The sequence below is a fragment of the Camelus ferus genome, chromosome 12 (assembly GCF_009834535.1).
Source record: "Camelus ferus isolate YT-003-E chromosome 12, BCGSAC_Cfer_1.0, whole genome shotgun sequence".
NCBI lineage: Eukaryota > Metazoa > Chordata > Mammalia > Artiodactyla > Camelidae > Camelus > Camelus ferus.
The window spans coordinates 41656737-41671992 of NC_045707.1; the positions used below are offsets into that span (position 1 = coordinate 41656737).

The window sequence follows — 15256 nt, forward strand, 5'->3', positions numbered from 1 at the left end:
GGAGGACACTGGGGGAGAAATGGGTTTGGGAGCAGGGGCATGAGGGTAGGTCATGAACTCAGTTTTGGAAATGTTAAGTTCACAACGCCTGTGAGAAGACGTCCTGTGCTAGATAAATGACTCTGGAGCTCTGGGGAGCAGTCTGGGCCAGAGATACAAAGTAAATGTGGCCAGGATGTAGACAGTATTTAAATCCATCCCCAGTACCTCCTCCAAAAACAAATAAGTAAACCTTAATTACTTCTCCTTCAAAAACAAAAACAAAAAACACCTAAATCCATGGAGATGGATGAGGTCACTCTGGGCGAGAGTACAGGTACAGAGTCACGTGGGTAGCTGGACCACAGAGGTTAGCTAGGAACGCAGACTCTGATGTCCAAATGCACATATTCATATGTCTGCCTCTTACCAGCTCTGTGATCTTGGGCATGCTATTGAACCTCTCTGTGCTGCAGTCTGTTCACCTATAAAGTGGGAAATGACAGCGATCTCTAGCTACTGAAGTGTAATAAATGGCATAATACAGGTAAGGTACTCAGAGTACATCCCCAAAACAGGTTTATCATCATTATCTCTAAGAAGGACACATCACAGCGGCTGTGGTGGGAAGAACACAGCACTCCTAGTTACTTACAACCAAGGAATTTACAACCAAGAATGATTTTTCCAGTCTTTGACTACAAGGCTAAACCAAAAGAAACACTGAGAGTCAAGTCCCCAATTCCCACCTCCTGTCCCTCCACGGCCGCTACATGTCCCTCCAAGGCCATTCATTCGTTCGACAACATTGAACAGATGCTCAGTAAGTGACTACTACGTATCAGGGACACCACTGGGTGCTTGGATAAATTACAGGAGCTGGAGACAGACATTAAACCACAAATAAACATATGATTTAAAATAATGAAAAGCAGAAAAAACGGCAAGAAGATAGTGCTGTGGGACAGAAGAACTTGCTTTAGAGCAGCTGTTTGATCTCTGTAGGTGTAATATCTAAGCTGAGATCCAAAAGGCAAGAAGATGTCAGCCATCGGAAAAGCCAAGTGAAAGGCACTCCAAGCAGAGGGAACAGCAAATATGAAGACCCTGCGACCATCCCAGGAACTGAGGGCTCGGCTGACTGGACACTATAGAGCCTGAGGTGGAGAGAATATCTGATACAGGCTGAAGGGCAGAGATGGGACGGATGCCGCCAGGCAGGTTCAATGTGGTAAGGAGTCTGGATTTTCTTCCCTAAGGTCAACTGGAAGTTACCAATGGGTTAAAGGCAGAGTGGTGATGGCATCACTTGTTTTAGAAAGTAAACCTTGAAAGCTCTGTGGAGAGTGTCCCAGAGGGAGCACAGGACTGACAAGTGCAATAGGACAGTTATTACAGGAGGCCAGGGGAGACGATTGGTGGCTGAAAGGTGGATGTGGCAAGAAGGAGAGAAATGGACAGACTCTAGATCTATCTGGAGGTCAATTTGAAAGGACTGGGGATTGATCCATTGAGGAAAATGGGGAAAAAAAATCGAGTGTCTAGAATAATGTGCAGGTTGTTTTGCCTGGGACACTGGACTGTTGGTACCACACACTGATGTAGAGAAGATGGTTGTTTACTTAAGGATGTGCGTGTTCCATGTACCCGGGCAACAGTTACACAGAAGTGAGCAGCAGAACCAATGGATATGTGAGCCTGGCTCTCACCGGGCGGGACTTACTGAGAACTGCAGGCATGTAGCTGACACTGAAAAGCACAGACCCTGAAGAGACCACCTAAGGAAAGAGCGCAGGAAGCGGTAAGGACTGAGGTCAGGGCACACTGACATTCAGAGATTTAGAAGAGGGGAAAGCAGTCGTCCGAGGGACTGAGAAGGAGCCATCAGAGGAAGAGGTGAGAACCAAGGAGAGAGATAAAGCAGAAGCCAGGAGGAATGGGTTTCTAGAAGGATGAAGTGCCGAGCTGTGTCATATAAGCCAGGGGCAGCTCAGGTAACCCGCCCGCAGCTGCTCCTGGGCTGGTGCCTGGAGCTGGCCTCATCAGCGGGTGCCCCTTGTCCATCCTCGCTGCTGTGGCTGCCCTCCCTTCGCCTGCTGACAGTGCCATTGCCCTGGCCCCAGTGCTGATGCAGAGCTGAGACGAAGTTGTTTCCACAGTGTTTGGCTTGTTCCCTGAAGGGAAGCTGGGAACTTCCATGTTCCTGCTGCCTCTCCCAAGTCAGAACTGAGTTCAACAAGGGCACGCAGGTACCAAGCCATGTCTCCCAAGCATACTGCCCTGCCACCAGCAGCAAAGAACGGAGCCCACACGAGACTCCTCCGCTCCACGCTGGGGACAGCTGTCGGCCCTCTCAGAGCACCTTGTTAAGAGCTCAGAAGCAGCTCAGGTCTCCACTCTGTGCCTGAGGTTGCCAGCCCCAGGCTGCAGCTCTCCACGCTTCTCCCAACAATGCTCAGGCAACAAAAACTCCTGGCAACTTCCGGAATTCCCGAGGTGGACATGCAAATGGGCCTTTCCTTCCCCTCCAGGTCCTCGTTACACACATATCTCTGATTTCAAAGAAAATCTCACTGCTATTTTGAGTTTTGTTTCAAACCTATGATGTTTGTCTGAATGAGCTCATGATTGTGAACAGTCACACATGGATGATGTGTGAGTCTGCATAAAGGAAATGTAGTAGGAATCATGTTTGCTGTAGAAACCTCATTCTGGGAAATTTTTTTCAATCTATTTTCACTTCAGGGCCATTTTCAATAATTGGGTTATTGAAACAGGATGGTGGCACTTTTTAAAAGGTAGCAGGAGGAAGGAAAAAGCAATTTAAAAGGATTTGGTTAATCATTTATTTATCAAATATTTACTGCATGTGTATTAAACACCTGCCTGTGATGGGAGAGGGTCATTTGTGTTATAATAAGGCAACTGGCTCTGATGTGTCTTGGGCTATATCAGAAATGAGTCCATTCCTGCCCATGAGACACTCGTACCCTAGTCATGGAGATAAAATAAGTACATGTGGATTTCAGCAAAATTACAAAATAAGAGATAAATGAGGATATGCAACCTTTTCTTTGGACAATGAAGAGAAACAGAGAAAGCACATAGGGTAGTGTTTAAAAGTACCAGCTTTGGACTTAGGGTTCAAGTGCCAATCTGCTATTAGTAGCTGGTGACCTTGGACAAGTTATTTAATCTCTATAAAGCCTCAATTCTCTCACCTGTGAAATGGGAACAGCAGCACCACTTCCTTCAGAGTTTTTCTGAGGACTACAAGGTTTAATGTATGCAGCATACTTAGCTAGTCCCTTGTGCACTCAAAATGCTCTTTAAATGGTAACGAGAAAGTTACGTGGTTCGTTAAGGTATTTGAAAATATGTTTACAAGTTAAAGCTTTGATTGAGGATCAAGATTTCTTTCTTCCTACCTGGTTTGCACATTTGGGCCATGACAGTATAGTGATGGAACATGAGGAAGGGAGAGGTGTTTACTTGGAGGGACTGGGAGAGGCAGCCACATCTGAGATCTGACGTCCATGGAGAGGAACACGCCTGGCTTGAAGGAAGCTGCCTCTCTCTCACTTGCAAGCTCATTTGATTCTTGTTTCCTCTAAGACACAAAGTGCACCCTGGGGTTACATTTGTGCCTAATAGGGACAGGGAATGGGTGAGCAGGAAAGGGGGGATGCAACAGAGGTCTATTTAGAAATAGTCCCCTTGGGTCAGTCCAGGTTACCCCAAGCATTGCAGGGCCCTGGAAGAGGCTGTCAAAGTTAAAAAGACGATCTCCAATCCTTTTTCAACCTTGAAGAAAACTGTCTTAAAAGAGCTAGAACTTCGTTAGGGCACAGAAGACTAAAGGAGACCAGGGCTTAGATACTTTCTAGAAGTCTCCTTGATTTGACCTGTTAGGTGATCACTGGCCACCAGCCAACCATGTGCTGCTGTGTGGTGCAAAGATCTCCTGGGCCACATAAAAACAGACATATGGATCAGTGGAACAGAATAGAGAGCCCAGGAGTAAATCCACAGACCTATGGTCAATTAATCTTTGACAAAGGAGGCAAGACTATACAGTGGAGAAAAGACAGTCTCTTCAGCAAGTGGTGTTGGGAAAACTGGACAGCAGCATGTAAATCAATGAAGTTAGAACACTCCCTCACACCACACACAAAAATAAACTCAAAATGGCTTAAAGACTTAAATGTAAGACAAGACACGATAAATGTCCTAGAAGAAAACACACACAAAACATCCTCTGACATAAATCTTAGCAATGTTCTCCTAGGACAGTCTACCCAGGCAATAGAAATAAAAGCAAAAAGAAACAAGTGGGACCTAATTAAGCTTATAAGCTTTTGCACAGCAAAGGAAACCATAAACAAAACAAAATGACAACCTATGGAATGAGAGAAAACATTCACAAATGATGCAACTGACAAAGGCTTAATTTCCAGAACATACAAACAGCTCATACAACATATGACAAACAAACAACCCAATCCAAAAATGGGCAGAAGACCTAAACAAGCAGTTCTCCAATGAAGACATACAAATGGCCAATAAGCACATGAAAAGATGCTCAATATCACAAATTATCAGAGAAATGCAAATCAAAACCACAATGAGGTATCACCTCACACCAGTCAGAATGGCCATCATTCAAAAGTCCATGAATGATAAATGCTGGTGAGGGTGTGGAGAAAAGGAGGGAACCCTCCTACACTGCTGCGGAATGTAGTTTGGTAAAAGCTATTATAGAAAACAGTATGAAGGCTTCTCAAAAAAATAAAAATAGACCTATCATATGATCCAACAATGCCACTTCTAGGTATATGTCTGGAGGGAACTCTAATTCAAAAAGACACATGCACCCCAGTGTTCATAGCAGCACTAGATACAATAGCCAAGACATGGAAACAACCTAAATGTCCATCGACAGATGACTGGATAAAGAAGTTGTGGTATATTTATACAATGGAATATACTACTCAGCCATAGAAAAGAATAAAATAATGCCACTTGAAGCAACATGAATGGACCAGGAGATCGTCATTCTAAGTGAAATAAGCCAGAAAGAGAAAGAAAAATACCATGTGATATCACTCATATGTGGAATCTAAAGAAAAAATAAAAGGACACTATGAACTCATCTACAAAACAGAGAGACTTGCAGACATCATAAACAATCTTATGGTTACCGGGGAAAGGGGTGGGAAGGGATAAATTGAGTTTGAGATTTACAAATGTTTTATACTATATATAAAAATAGATTTTTAAAAGAAGTTTCTTCTGTATAGCACGGGGAACTATGTTCACTATCTTGTAATAACCTTTAATGAAAAAGAATATGAAAAATGTATATATATGTATATGCATGTCTGGGACAGTGTATTGTACACCAAAAGTTGACACATTGTAATTGACTGCACTTCAATTAAAACAAAAAATCTCCTGTGTCAGGTCCTGTCACAGTTTTCCCTTGTGAGCTTGGGTAAGTTCCCTCACTTCTCTATGAATTTCTCCACTGACCACACAGACACAACATGATCCCTGGTGCAGCCAACTTCTAGGGCTACTTTGAGGCACAGATTGGAACAGCCTGTGAAAGAGTGTCAAAAACTGCCCAGGCCTGGCCCCGTTTCTGTCTCTTCTTTGGAGCCTGGCCTTCCCCTCTCTGCCCTTGGTTTCCTCACCTGCTCAGGAGGGACTGGAACCATTCAGTTTGTTCTAAACTTGTTCAGCAGAAGAGCACCTGAAAATCACGGTGGTCTCTGCAGATGACCGTGCGGCTCATCAAGTGAACTGTAACTTGGCACTCACTCACTCACCTGTTCAGATAGTCCGCAAACCTCCACTGAGGGCCTACTATGTGCCGGGGACCTTCCTACGTGCTGGGAGTACGGCTGTGAACAAAACAGACCAACCAAATCTCCGCCTCATGGAGCTCAAGCTCTACTGGGGACACAACTCTTAAAAACAGACACACAGTATTTCTGACCGTGCGCTTTGAAGAAGAATAAAAAGGGCAGGGAAATAAAAGGACTGATGGGGAGGAGATGATATTTTAGACAGAAGGCTGTGGACAGGCCTTCAGATTAGGTGACATTTGAACCGAAATGTAAAGAAATGGGGAAGAAGGCCATTCTATTACCCAGGGAGAGAGCCTTCCAGGCAGGGAGAAGTGTCAAAGGCAGAGGGCCGGAGCCATAAATATGCTTGAAGTTTTAGCGCATTTGGTACAAAGGGTCAAATCAGGGTAGCTACTTGCCTCTGTTCTATACCCCCTCAGGCAACTACCTGGATTTCACTTTTTCATAACTATGCTGTTAGAAGAATAAAGCAGACCCTGAACATTCTGGGGCAAAAAGAGATTCATCGCCAACTGGGAACTCAGATAAGCCTCTTGGAGAAAACAAGTAGTAGTGGAACAGGTGGTAGGAGTTGCACGGTGCTACTGCATGCTAGATAGCGTGGTAGGGCTTTACATACATTTAATAATCTAATCTTCACACCAACCCTATGAGGCAGGCATCATCATTATCCTGATTTACTGCAGATGAGGAACAAAAGCACAGAGAGGTCAGCATCTTGGCCGAGATCACACAGCAAATAAGGAGGTAGCCCAGATTCTCGCCAAGACAGCTGGGCTTCAGAACTGCTGCTTCACAAGAGGAAAACAAAGCTCATGTGAATGTATTTTCTTGTGGATTCAATTCTATTGTCATTTTTTTTTTTTTTTGGAAAAATAGTTACATATTGAAATCCAGGGTACAGTGCATACAGTTGCCTCTAAATATCCTAAAATGAATGGAAGGCCAGTGGTAAAAACAAATTTGAAGCCTGGTTCTGCACTCACTCCCAGTGTGTTTCTGGGCAAAACACTTTAATTCATGAGCCTCAGTTTTGTCATTTGTAAAATGAGGACAATAACCCACCTTGCAAGCTTGTTCTGAAGCGGACATGGTTGTATCAAAGGTGGTTCAGTAAGTAAGAATTTCCATCTTTCTCCCATAGTTACTGAATGCTCGGTGAACCTTCTGCTAACTCACAGCTGATGCTAGAATTTTCTGGTGGCTCTGGAATCTAGTCTCTGTAACTGATGGAGAAATGTACATTTCTGGAGGGCTAAAGGGCTCAAAGTAATCATTAAGCAATTTCAACTCCTGTCAGCGGGGCTGCCGTCTACTCAGCTATATGTCACTGGGCAAATGACTTGCATTTTTCAGAGCTTCGGTTTTCTCTGAAAATGAGGGCATATGTCTCCTAAAAAGACTTATTTGGGTGTTTCTCCTTGATTCCCTTTGCCCTCATCAGAATTTCAAAAAAGCTCTTCAGCGGATTCTGATGCAATTCTCTCTCCACAACTCATGTACATGGACACACACAGACATGAACATACACTCTCTCTTACACACGTATACACACACATTTAATGTGCCTTGGTGGAGAAGAGTCTCTGAGGTCCTGAGTTTTCCTAAGTGGTCACAACGCTCATTCCTTGAAGGTGACATTAGCCCCAGCGACAGAAAATAGGTATGTGAAATGGCCAGTCATCCTCCTTGGCAGATCGTTAAGTGGGGTTCCCCCAGGACTCCACACAGGCTTTAGTCTTATTCCACCCATTCTCTCTGGATGACTGCATTCAGCCCAATGGCTTCAGATGCCACCTGTCACCGATGTCTCCCAGAGCCTCATCTTTGGCTCAGACCCCTTTTCCAAGTTCCAGATCAGCAACGCCAGTGGCCAACATGACATCTACCCTTGGCTGTCTCATTGGCACATCAGACTCAAGGTGCCTTCAACAGGTCCACTTCTCTGGAAAAACTGCTTTTCTCCTCAGTGTCCCCAGGTTCAGGAAATGGCACAACCATCCACTCTGTCGCTCACGTTCAGCAGTCACCTTTGAGTTATTTTCCTTAGCCCCCAGTCAGTCACTGTGTCTCACTAATCCTACCTCCTACACTTCTCACAAATCTGTCCACCTCTCTCCATCTCCACCACCGCCATCCTCCTTCAAGTCTCCATCACTGAGCTCCCTGAAGTCTCGAAGCTGGGCTCCCTCCAATTCCATTCTTGCCTTGTGTATTCTCAGTGACATCAAAGACATTTTAAAACCGCACTGTGATCCACGGTTTCGAATGGTTCTCTGGAAAATCACCAAAGTGGCCAGTGCGTGATCTGGCCGCTCCTTTATCTTGTACCATTTTTCCTTTCTCTGGGTGTCAGTCATGTAGGCCTCATTTCTTCTTCTTTCCAAATCACCAAACTCCTGATGGTCTTGGGGTTTTCTTATAGGCTGTTCTTTCTGCCTGATAAATTCCTGCTCCCTCAGGTTGCAAGTTAAGTGGCAATCAGAATTCTAGGACAGCCCCCAAGATTCCCTACCCTACCAGAGTACACATCCTGAGTAACCACTTCTCCTTCAGTGTCGGAAGAACCTATGAAAATGAGGGGATGTCATTCCTATAACTGGGACACTAATCTATGCTCATCTGATTTAATAAAAAAGATGATCCTGGATTGGCCTGAACCAATCAGGTAAAACCTTAAAAGAGAGCCTTGAGGTCAGAGAGATTTTCCCACTGCCTTGGAAGAAGTAAGCTACCCTGTTGTGAGAGGGTCTGTGAGGGCAAGGAGTCATGAGCAGCCTCTAAGAGCTGAGAGCAGCCCCTGACTGACAGCCAGCAAGGAGATGGGGACCTCAGTCTGACAACCACAAGGAAATAAATCCTGCCAATAACCATGTGAAAGGACCTTGAACTCCAGAAAGGAATGCAGCCCGGCTGACACCCTGATGGCAACCTTGTGGGATCCTGACTGGAATCTGAGTTGTACCCAGACTTCTGATCCACAGAAAAACTAACAGATCATAAACACGGGCTGTTTTAAGCCTCTAAGTTTGAGTTAATCTCTTAGGCAGCAATATAAAACCAATACACATTACATCTCGATTAATTCTGTAATTATGTATTTCACTGTTGTCTCCGGCAAATCGTACAGCCTCCCCACAGCTGTATCCCAGAACCCAGTATGGTGCTAAGCACATAGTCATGGAGAATGAACAGTTCCTCAATTAATGTGTCAACATCTTGGGGTCTCGACTACAAGTAGCTTTCTCACATTATTGATTCCCTTGTTACAACACAATTATTAGGCAGAAAAATTCATCTTCTTGCCACCACAAAGCTTTCAATATGGTTTAAGTTTATGTATGAGATGCTTAAGCAAACACTCCACTAGGCCACAACCAGGAGAGGTCCAAAGCTGAAGAGCTAAGCACAAATTTTCACACGTTCCCTCAGAGGTTGCCTGTGTTGCAATTAAGTGAACACTGATGGAAGATGCTCTCGGTTACTCTGCATCAACTCCTGTGATCCCTGTATTAAGCCTAGGAAACTTACTGCATTGGGATGTCTCAAGAAAATCCATGTCTGGCGTATCAGTCAGGATAGGCTAAGTCATGCTGTGGCAACAAATAACCCCAAATATCAGTGACTTACAATGCTAGCCCTGTACTGTCAATGTGGTAGCTACTAAGCACTTAGTAGCTAGTTCAACAGAGATCTGCGGAAAATATACACTAGATTTTGAAGACTTAGAAATCTGAAAAAAGAATGTAAAGTATCTCATTAACTTCTATACTGATTATGTGTTTTGATAATAACTCAGATCTACTGGATTAAATAAACATTCTAATTAATTTCATCTGTTTTTTACTTTTCATATGTTGTTAACAAAAAATTTAAATTATGTTATTTCTATTGGCCAGTACTATTATGATAAAAGTTTATTTCCTGTGTGTGCTACACGTCCATTGCAGGTCAGCTTACTGTAGTCACTCAGTGATACACGCTGATGGGTGCGGAGTTCGGAGGGTTTCATAAGGACACACACCACTTCTGCTCCCAGCTCTCTGGACAGAAGTAGTCATATGGACCCATCTGTCTACAAAGCCACCAGGGAGAGGGATTATATCTGATGAGTAGTGCTATATGCGCTGGCATAGAACACCGTTCCCCCATCACCTACTTAGTCTCACAGTGGGTTTATTGTGTAAAACATTTGTGTAAAACAAATATCTTACCTACCTTGCAACATAACCACTTATAAGGTCATTTAACAAACACCTAAAGACAATCTTAACCACATCCTAAGTACTATGCTGGGATATAGAGAAGGCTAAGACATAGTCCTGGATCTCAGGGAAATTACAATTCAGGAGAGCAAGTATTAAACTAACTAGGAATAACGTGAGGAATAAGAACAGAAGTTGGTCTAGCGTCCTGTGCGAGCACAGGAGAGAAAATGCTCTTTGTGATGTCCCCTCCAGGCAGTACCAAATCTCTCCTCAAAAGTAAGCAATGCTTGCTCTCATCTACAGGCTCCAAGAGCCTTCCACTTGTTAGAGATCATTAGAACACTTCTCTCATCCTTCAAGGTGGCGTGTTAGGTAAGCTGAACTTGGGGACAACTGTATCATCACAGTTATGCTTTATATTATCACAAATGGCCAACCCACTGATAACTATTCACAGTTATGACCCAGGCAATAACCCACGTGTCATTCTGCCTTTAATAAGCTGCAGCAATTAACAGCTGTGAAATAAGTGTGACCGAGAAAGGACAGATGAGCATGTTGTCTGCTGCCAGTGAAGCAGCAATTTAACTTTGGAAATACTTCCTAATGCACTTGGAAAGGTTAGGACATCCCTCTGAGGCCTATTCTACTTATTTCTTGGTGGAATGCTGACCAAAATCAGAGGATGCAATGACAGTTCATGTAGTGGTAGAGCTTACAAAGTGCTTTTTACCTAAAGATTATGAAAAGGCTGTTAAGAAATGGGGCTCACATGATCTTTAATAACAGAGAAATGTAGCTGATAGATCAAACTTCAACTCATATCAGTTCCTTATTGGTACAATGCTATATAACTCCTTTGTCTACTTTATAGAGCTAAGATTATATAGATACAGATATAGATATCTCTCTCCGTACAGATATATATAAAATTATATAATGCATTTGAAACCATGTTGTGTGGGGGCCATTAGTGTGTCTCTGGCATCTGGTTCTCCTCTCCTTCTGGGCACACAGAAATCTGAGCTTCCTGCCCAGGGTTAGGCTGGAGCCGTGTAATGAGCTTTGGCCATTACGCTGTGAGCAGAAGCCTTGAAGACTGGTGTGTGATTCACCTTTCCTTGCCAGAGACAGGTTTCTGGATGAAACCTCTGTTAATTCTGGGTCCCTGCTAAGTAGAAGAAACTGGTAACTCCTCCCCCTCCCCTTACCATCCTGAGATCAAGAAGTAAATCCTGTCGCCTCAAGCCTTGAGTGCTTGTAGAAGCTATATAAAGATCTGCATGGAACCTCATGGGCCACAAGGAGTAAGAGATACAGAAGTAAGGGGCCCCAGGATGAGGTCTCAGGATGCTCTAACATTTGTAGATCAAACAGAAGTGGAGGGTGAGTAAAGGAGATGGAGAAAGGGCCAGTAATGAAGGGAGAAATCCAGGAGAGCACGAGAGGTCTCCTGAGCCAAGAAGATAATTTTTTCAAGGAAGGAAATGATCCATCCTGTGGACAAATGCTGCTGACAAAGCCAGGAAGACAAAAGATAAGGATTAGGAGACTATGAGCGCTGGACTTGGTTAAAGCTGACTTTAATAAGACCAGTGTCTGGGGAGGGAGAAAGCCCAGATGGAGCAGTCTGAAAAGAGACCGGTAGGTGAGGCTACGGAGACAGTGACAAATCTTTCCAGAAATTTTTCTGTGAAGTGTTGAAGAGGAACAGGGCAGTCATTAGAGGAGGGGTTGGGGGTCAAGGGATTTTTCTTAAGACATGAGTTACAGGAGCATGTTTATAATAATTGAGTAGAGAGCAAAAATTGATGATGCAGGAGAACAAAGAGATGATTAGAGGAACAAAGTCCTTGAGAAGGTGAAATGGGAGGGGATCCAGCACATAATAGGAGGGCCCCCGGGACAGTGGCAGACACTTGACGCATAGTAACGGCAGGAAGCCAGGGAGTGTGGGGATGGTCACAGAAGCCCGTTGACTACTTCTATTCTCTATCCAAGTACAGACAAGGTCATCAGCAGAGCTGGTGTGTGCACGGTGGTGGGCGTGGGGGTACAGATAAAGGAGGTGAGAGGGTGGAGGGGCAAGAAGAGAGTGTGGAGTAACAGCTGGCCACCTCCCTCGCCTATGCGGTCTTTGGTCAGATGTCACCTGCAGTGAGCCCCCTACAAAACATCCTGTTTAAAATTAGCATCCCGTCCCCCCCCCCGACCCCATACTCAAACACTCTGTTCTACTTCCTCTTTTACCAAGTAACCTAACATGCTATGCTGTTTACTTCGCATGTTTATTGTTCTCCGTCTCCCCCAGGCGCTACCAGGATAGGGGCTCTTTGTGCAATTCCCTGACATATTCCGAGCATCTAGGGTTGGGCACTGTTTATTGAATGATTAAAATTTTAAAAATGAATCAATGAAAGAAAGAAAAGAGGCCAAGAAAGGAAGGATGGGAAGGAGGAATGAAGTCAATTCCTTAGGATGGTGAGCCGGGGAAGCACACCGACTCGGCTCTCCGGCACTCACGGGGACAGCAGTCGGGATTGAAAGTGAACCAGTCAAGAGCAGTGTATAGCTCAATGGTAGAGTGCCTGCCTAGCATGCACAAGGCCCTGGGTTCAATTCCCAGCACCTCCACTAAAAATAAACCTAATCCCCCCCCAAAAGAAAAAAAAGCCCCAAAAGGGAAAGAAAGTAAACCCGTCAGCATGTTTCTCTAGCAACATTCAGCCTGCTCAGGTGCAGGCACAAAGGAGGGAGGCTTTAATCAAGGTCAAGGCTTTGCCAGGCAGATAAGTTTTTATAAAATAAAGGAATGAGAGAATTGAGGTACTTGTAAATACGTGGTCATAATGATGGGCCATGGAATCAAAACAGTCATGAGAGGAATGAAATGGTCAAAAGAGTGGCCGGGACAATTCATCAGCGGGCGCATTATTATATTCAGTGTCCTCTCCAGTGACATCTTGAAATATTTAAACCCATTCAAAGCAAGTTTCAGTTTCAAGTATTAGTTCTCAGTATTTAAGGGTTTACTTAGAACGCTCTTCCCTAAAGAGCCTTCATTTTGAAGGGAGATGAAGGTATAGCTTTGCTAAGTGTAAATAGAAAAAGAAAAAAAAAAGGAAAATTACCAACTAAAATTTCAGTACTTACTTGCTGATAGGTTTCTTTGTTTTACCAACCCAATAAAGCACTGGGTGACATAAAGAATCAAGACTAGGGGTTTTTTATTTGACTGGAGTTTGTACAGAGATCTGCAGGGTGGGAGATCCTTTCTGTGTATCAGAAGCAACAGCAGGTGCTCCAAACGTACCATACACGGTGTTATCCATGAGCCACTGAATGAAGGACTAGATTTCAGAAGGCCCACAGGCACTTATTAGAGCCTGAATAACTGAATCAAGGCAGCCTCAAACGAATGCCGAAGTGATTTACTGCATGCAATCCAAAATAATGTCCTGGCTAAACCAAGGAACTTACAGACTGCAGAAGAGGAGAGGCCTCAGGGGGTGACAAAACACACTTCTGAAACACTAATGGACCCCAGGTCCTCACTGTGTGTCATTTCCTTTCTGGCCTCCTGGACGGCTGAAGTCAAGGGCAGCTGTGTACAGCACCGTTTCATTCTTCTGCCTGCTCTACTCCCAGCGTTTGATAAAGCTTTTTAAAAAATTTCAACATATATAGAAAAAGTCAGAATGGAGAACAGAGGTGAAAAACAAAGAATTCTGGTAAGCAATAAACATCGTCTTCTTGGAAGACCATCATGGTCTTGGTTAAGTGTTCAGGTGACACTCATCCGGCCAGTATCAGCCCAGTCATCAAGGCCTAGGAGGATAATTCTATCTGATATTCATTATATCCATAGGAAGTTGCTGAATGAGCATAAACAATGTGGAAATCAAGGTGAAACGATGAGCCAGGGACTATGCCAGGCTTGGTGGGGATTCCTGTGCGGCCCGCAGGGGATTCCCACTCCGACGGGGGAAGTGCAGATGCCAGAGGAGCCGGGACGCCTCAATCACAGGTTGCTGTGCCTCTGCACACACCATCTGTAGCACATGCTATGACCTTCCCCTTCCCTGCTCTGTCCACACCTCGTCAGCCTCAAGACCTGTGCCTCTTACCCTCCTGAAGCCTCTGGGCAGAGTCCCTCTGAAGTCCCCTCTGCATTACTGAGGAGGAGCTGGGACTACACTTCCCAGAATCTCCCTTCCCCGTGGGGCTCTGGGTTAGAGTCAACAATGAGGGGTGCTCAAGTAAGTAAGAACTGGAAGGTGAAAGAGGCTATTTCTCCCTCCAGGTGGGAAGCCAGACACAGCTGTGTAAGTCAGAGACAGCTTCAGGTAAGTCTGAGAATCCTCCATGCCACAGTCAGACGTTCCTGAGATTCTCACTGGCTTCCAGGCTGTTCCTGGGACCCTGGGACCACGGCTCTGAAGCTCCGGGAAGTAGTCAGAGGTGCTTCCCTGCCCTTTCTGTCACTGGTATAAGCCTCTGTGTCAAACACTTCATTCTTGGAAGACACAGAATGCCTTGTTTGCAGCAGAACTCCAACTAAAAGACAGGCCAAGCAGTTACAAGCCCTAGGGAAGACTTTCAAAGAAGAAACTTCAATGTTTGTGTAGAAAAAGTGTGGAAGACCACCTAAGACAGCACCAAAGAGGTGGAAGCTAAACTAATGAGCGGCAAAGGACAAGTTAGGAAGGGGTTTGTCACCAGGTCAGGTCTCCTCTAAGGTCGCGATACTGCTCAGGCACTGGATCTGCCCCTGCTCCGTGCCTGGGGAGAGGTCACGGAGATGCAAACACCGCCCCAGCCAAATCCAGCCCCCGGCTCCTACAGGACATGTTCCCCACCCCATTAAGTTGTTCCAGGTATTCTTCCTGCCCTCATCCCAGTCCACACACATGGGAAATGCAAGTAAAAGTAACCCCAACAGTGGGAAAACGCTGAGGGGCTTTCGAGAGCTAGGTTTAGGCACGCACATTCCGACTCTCTCTGTTCTTAGTTTGCACATTATCTTGCAGACTTTCCTTGAACAGCTGAATGAAATATTAACTCCCTCCCAGTATTCCTGCATATTTGCTCCACAGCACTCATCACACCTGATGTATTTATTTAATGTCTCTCTTCCCTCAGTAACAGTAGACATGTCACTCATTAGATGTTTGATGAATGAATGAAGACTGCCTC

General features: G+C 44.7%; 1 protein-coding gene and 1 long non-coding RNA gene across 2 annotated transcripts in view; one reads left to right on the plus strand and one right to left on the minus strand.

Annotated features, from left to right (window-relative positions):
* ANO4 (anoctamin 4) overlaps positions 1 to 15256 on the minus strand; it is a 309704-nt gene that overhangs the window by 120487 nt on the left and 173961 nt on the right. The window lies entirely within an intron of this gene.
* LOC116667709 lies at positions 30 to 5734 on the plus strand. The gene is made up of 3 exons (XR_004324703.1): positions 30 to 184; positions 1607 to 1609; positions 5724 to 5734. It is a non-coding gene; the product is annotated as an uncharacterized LOC116667709 (long non-coding RNA).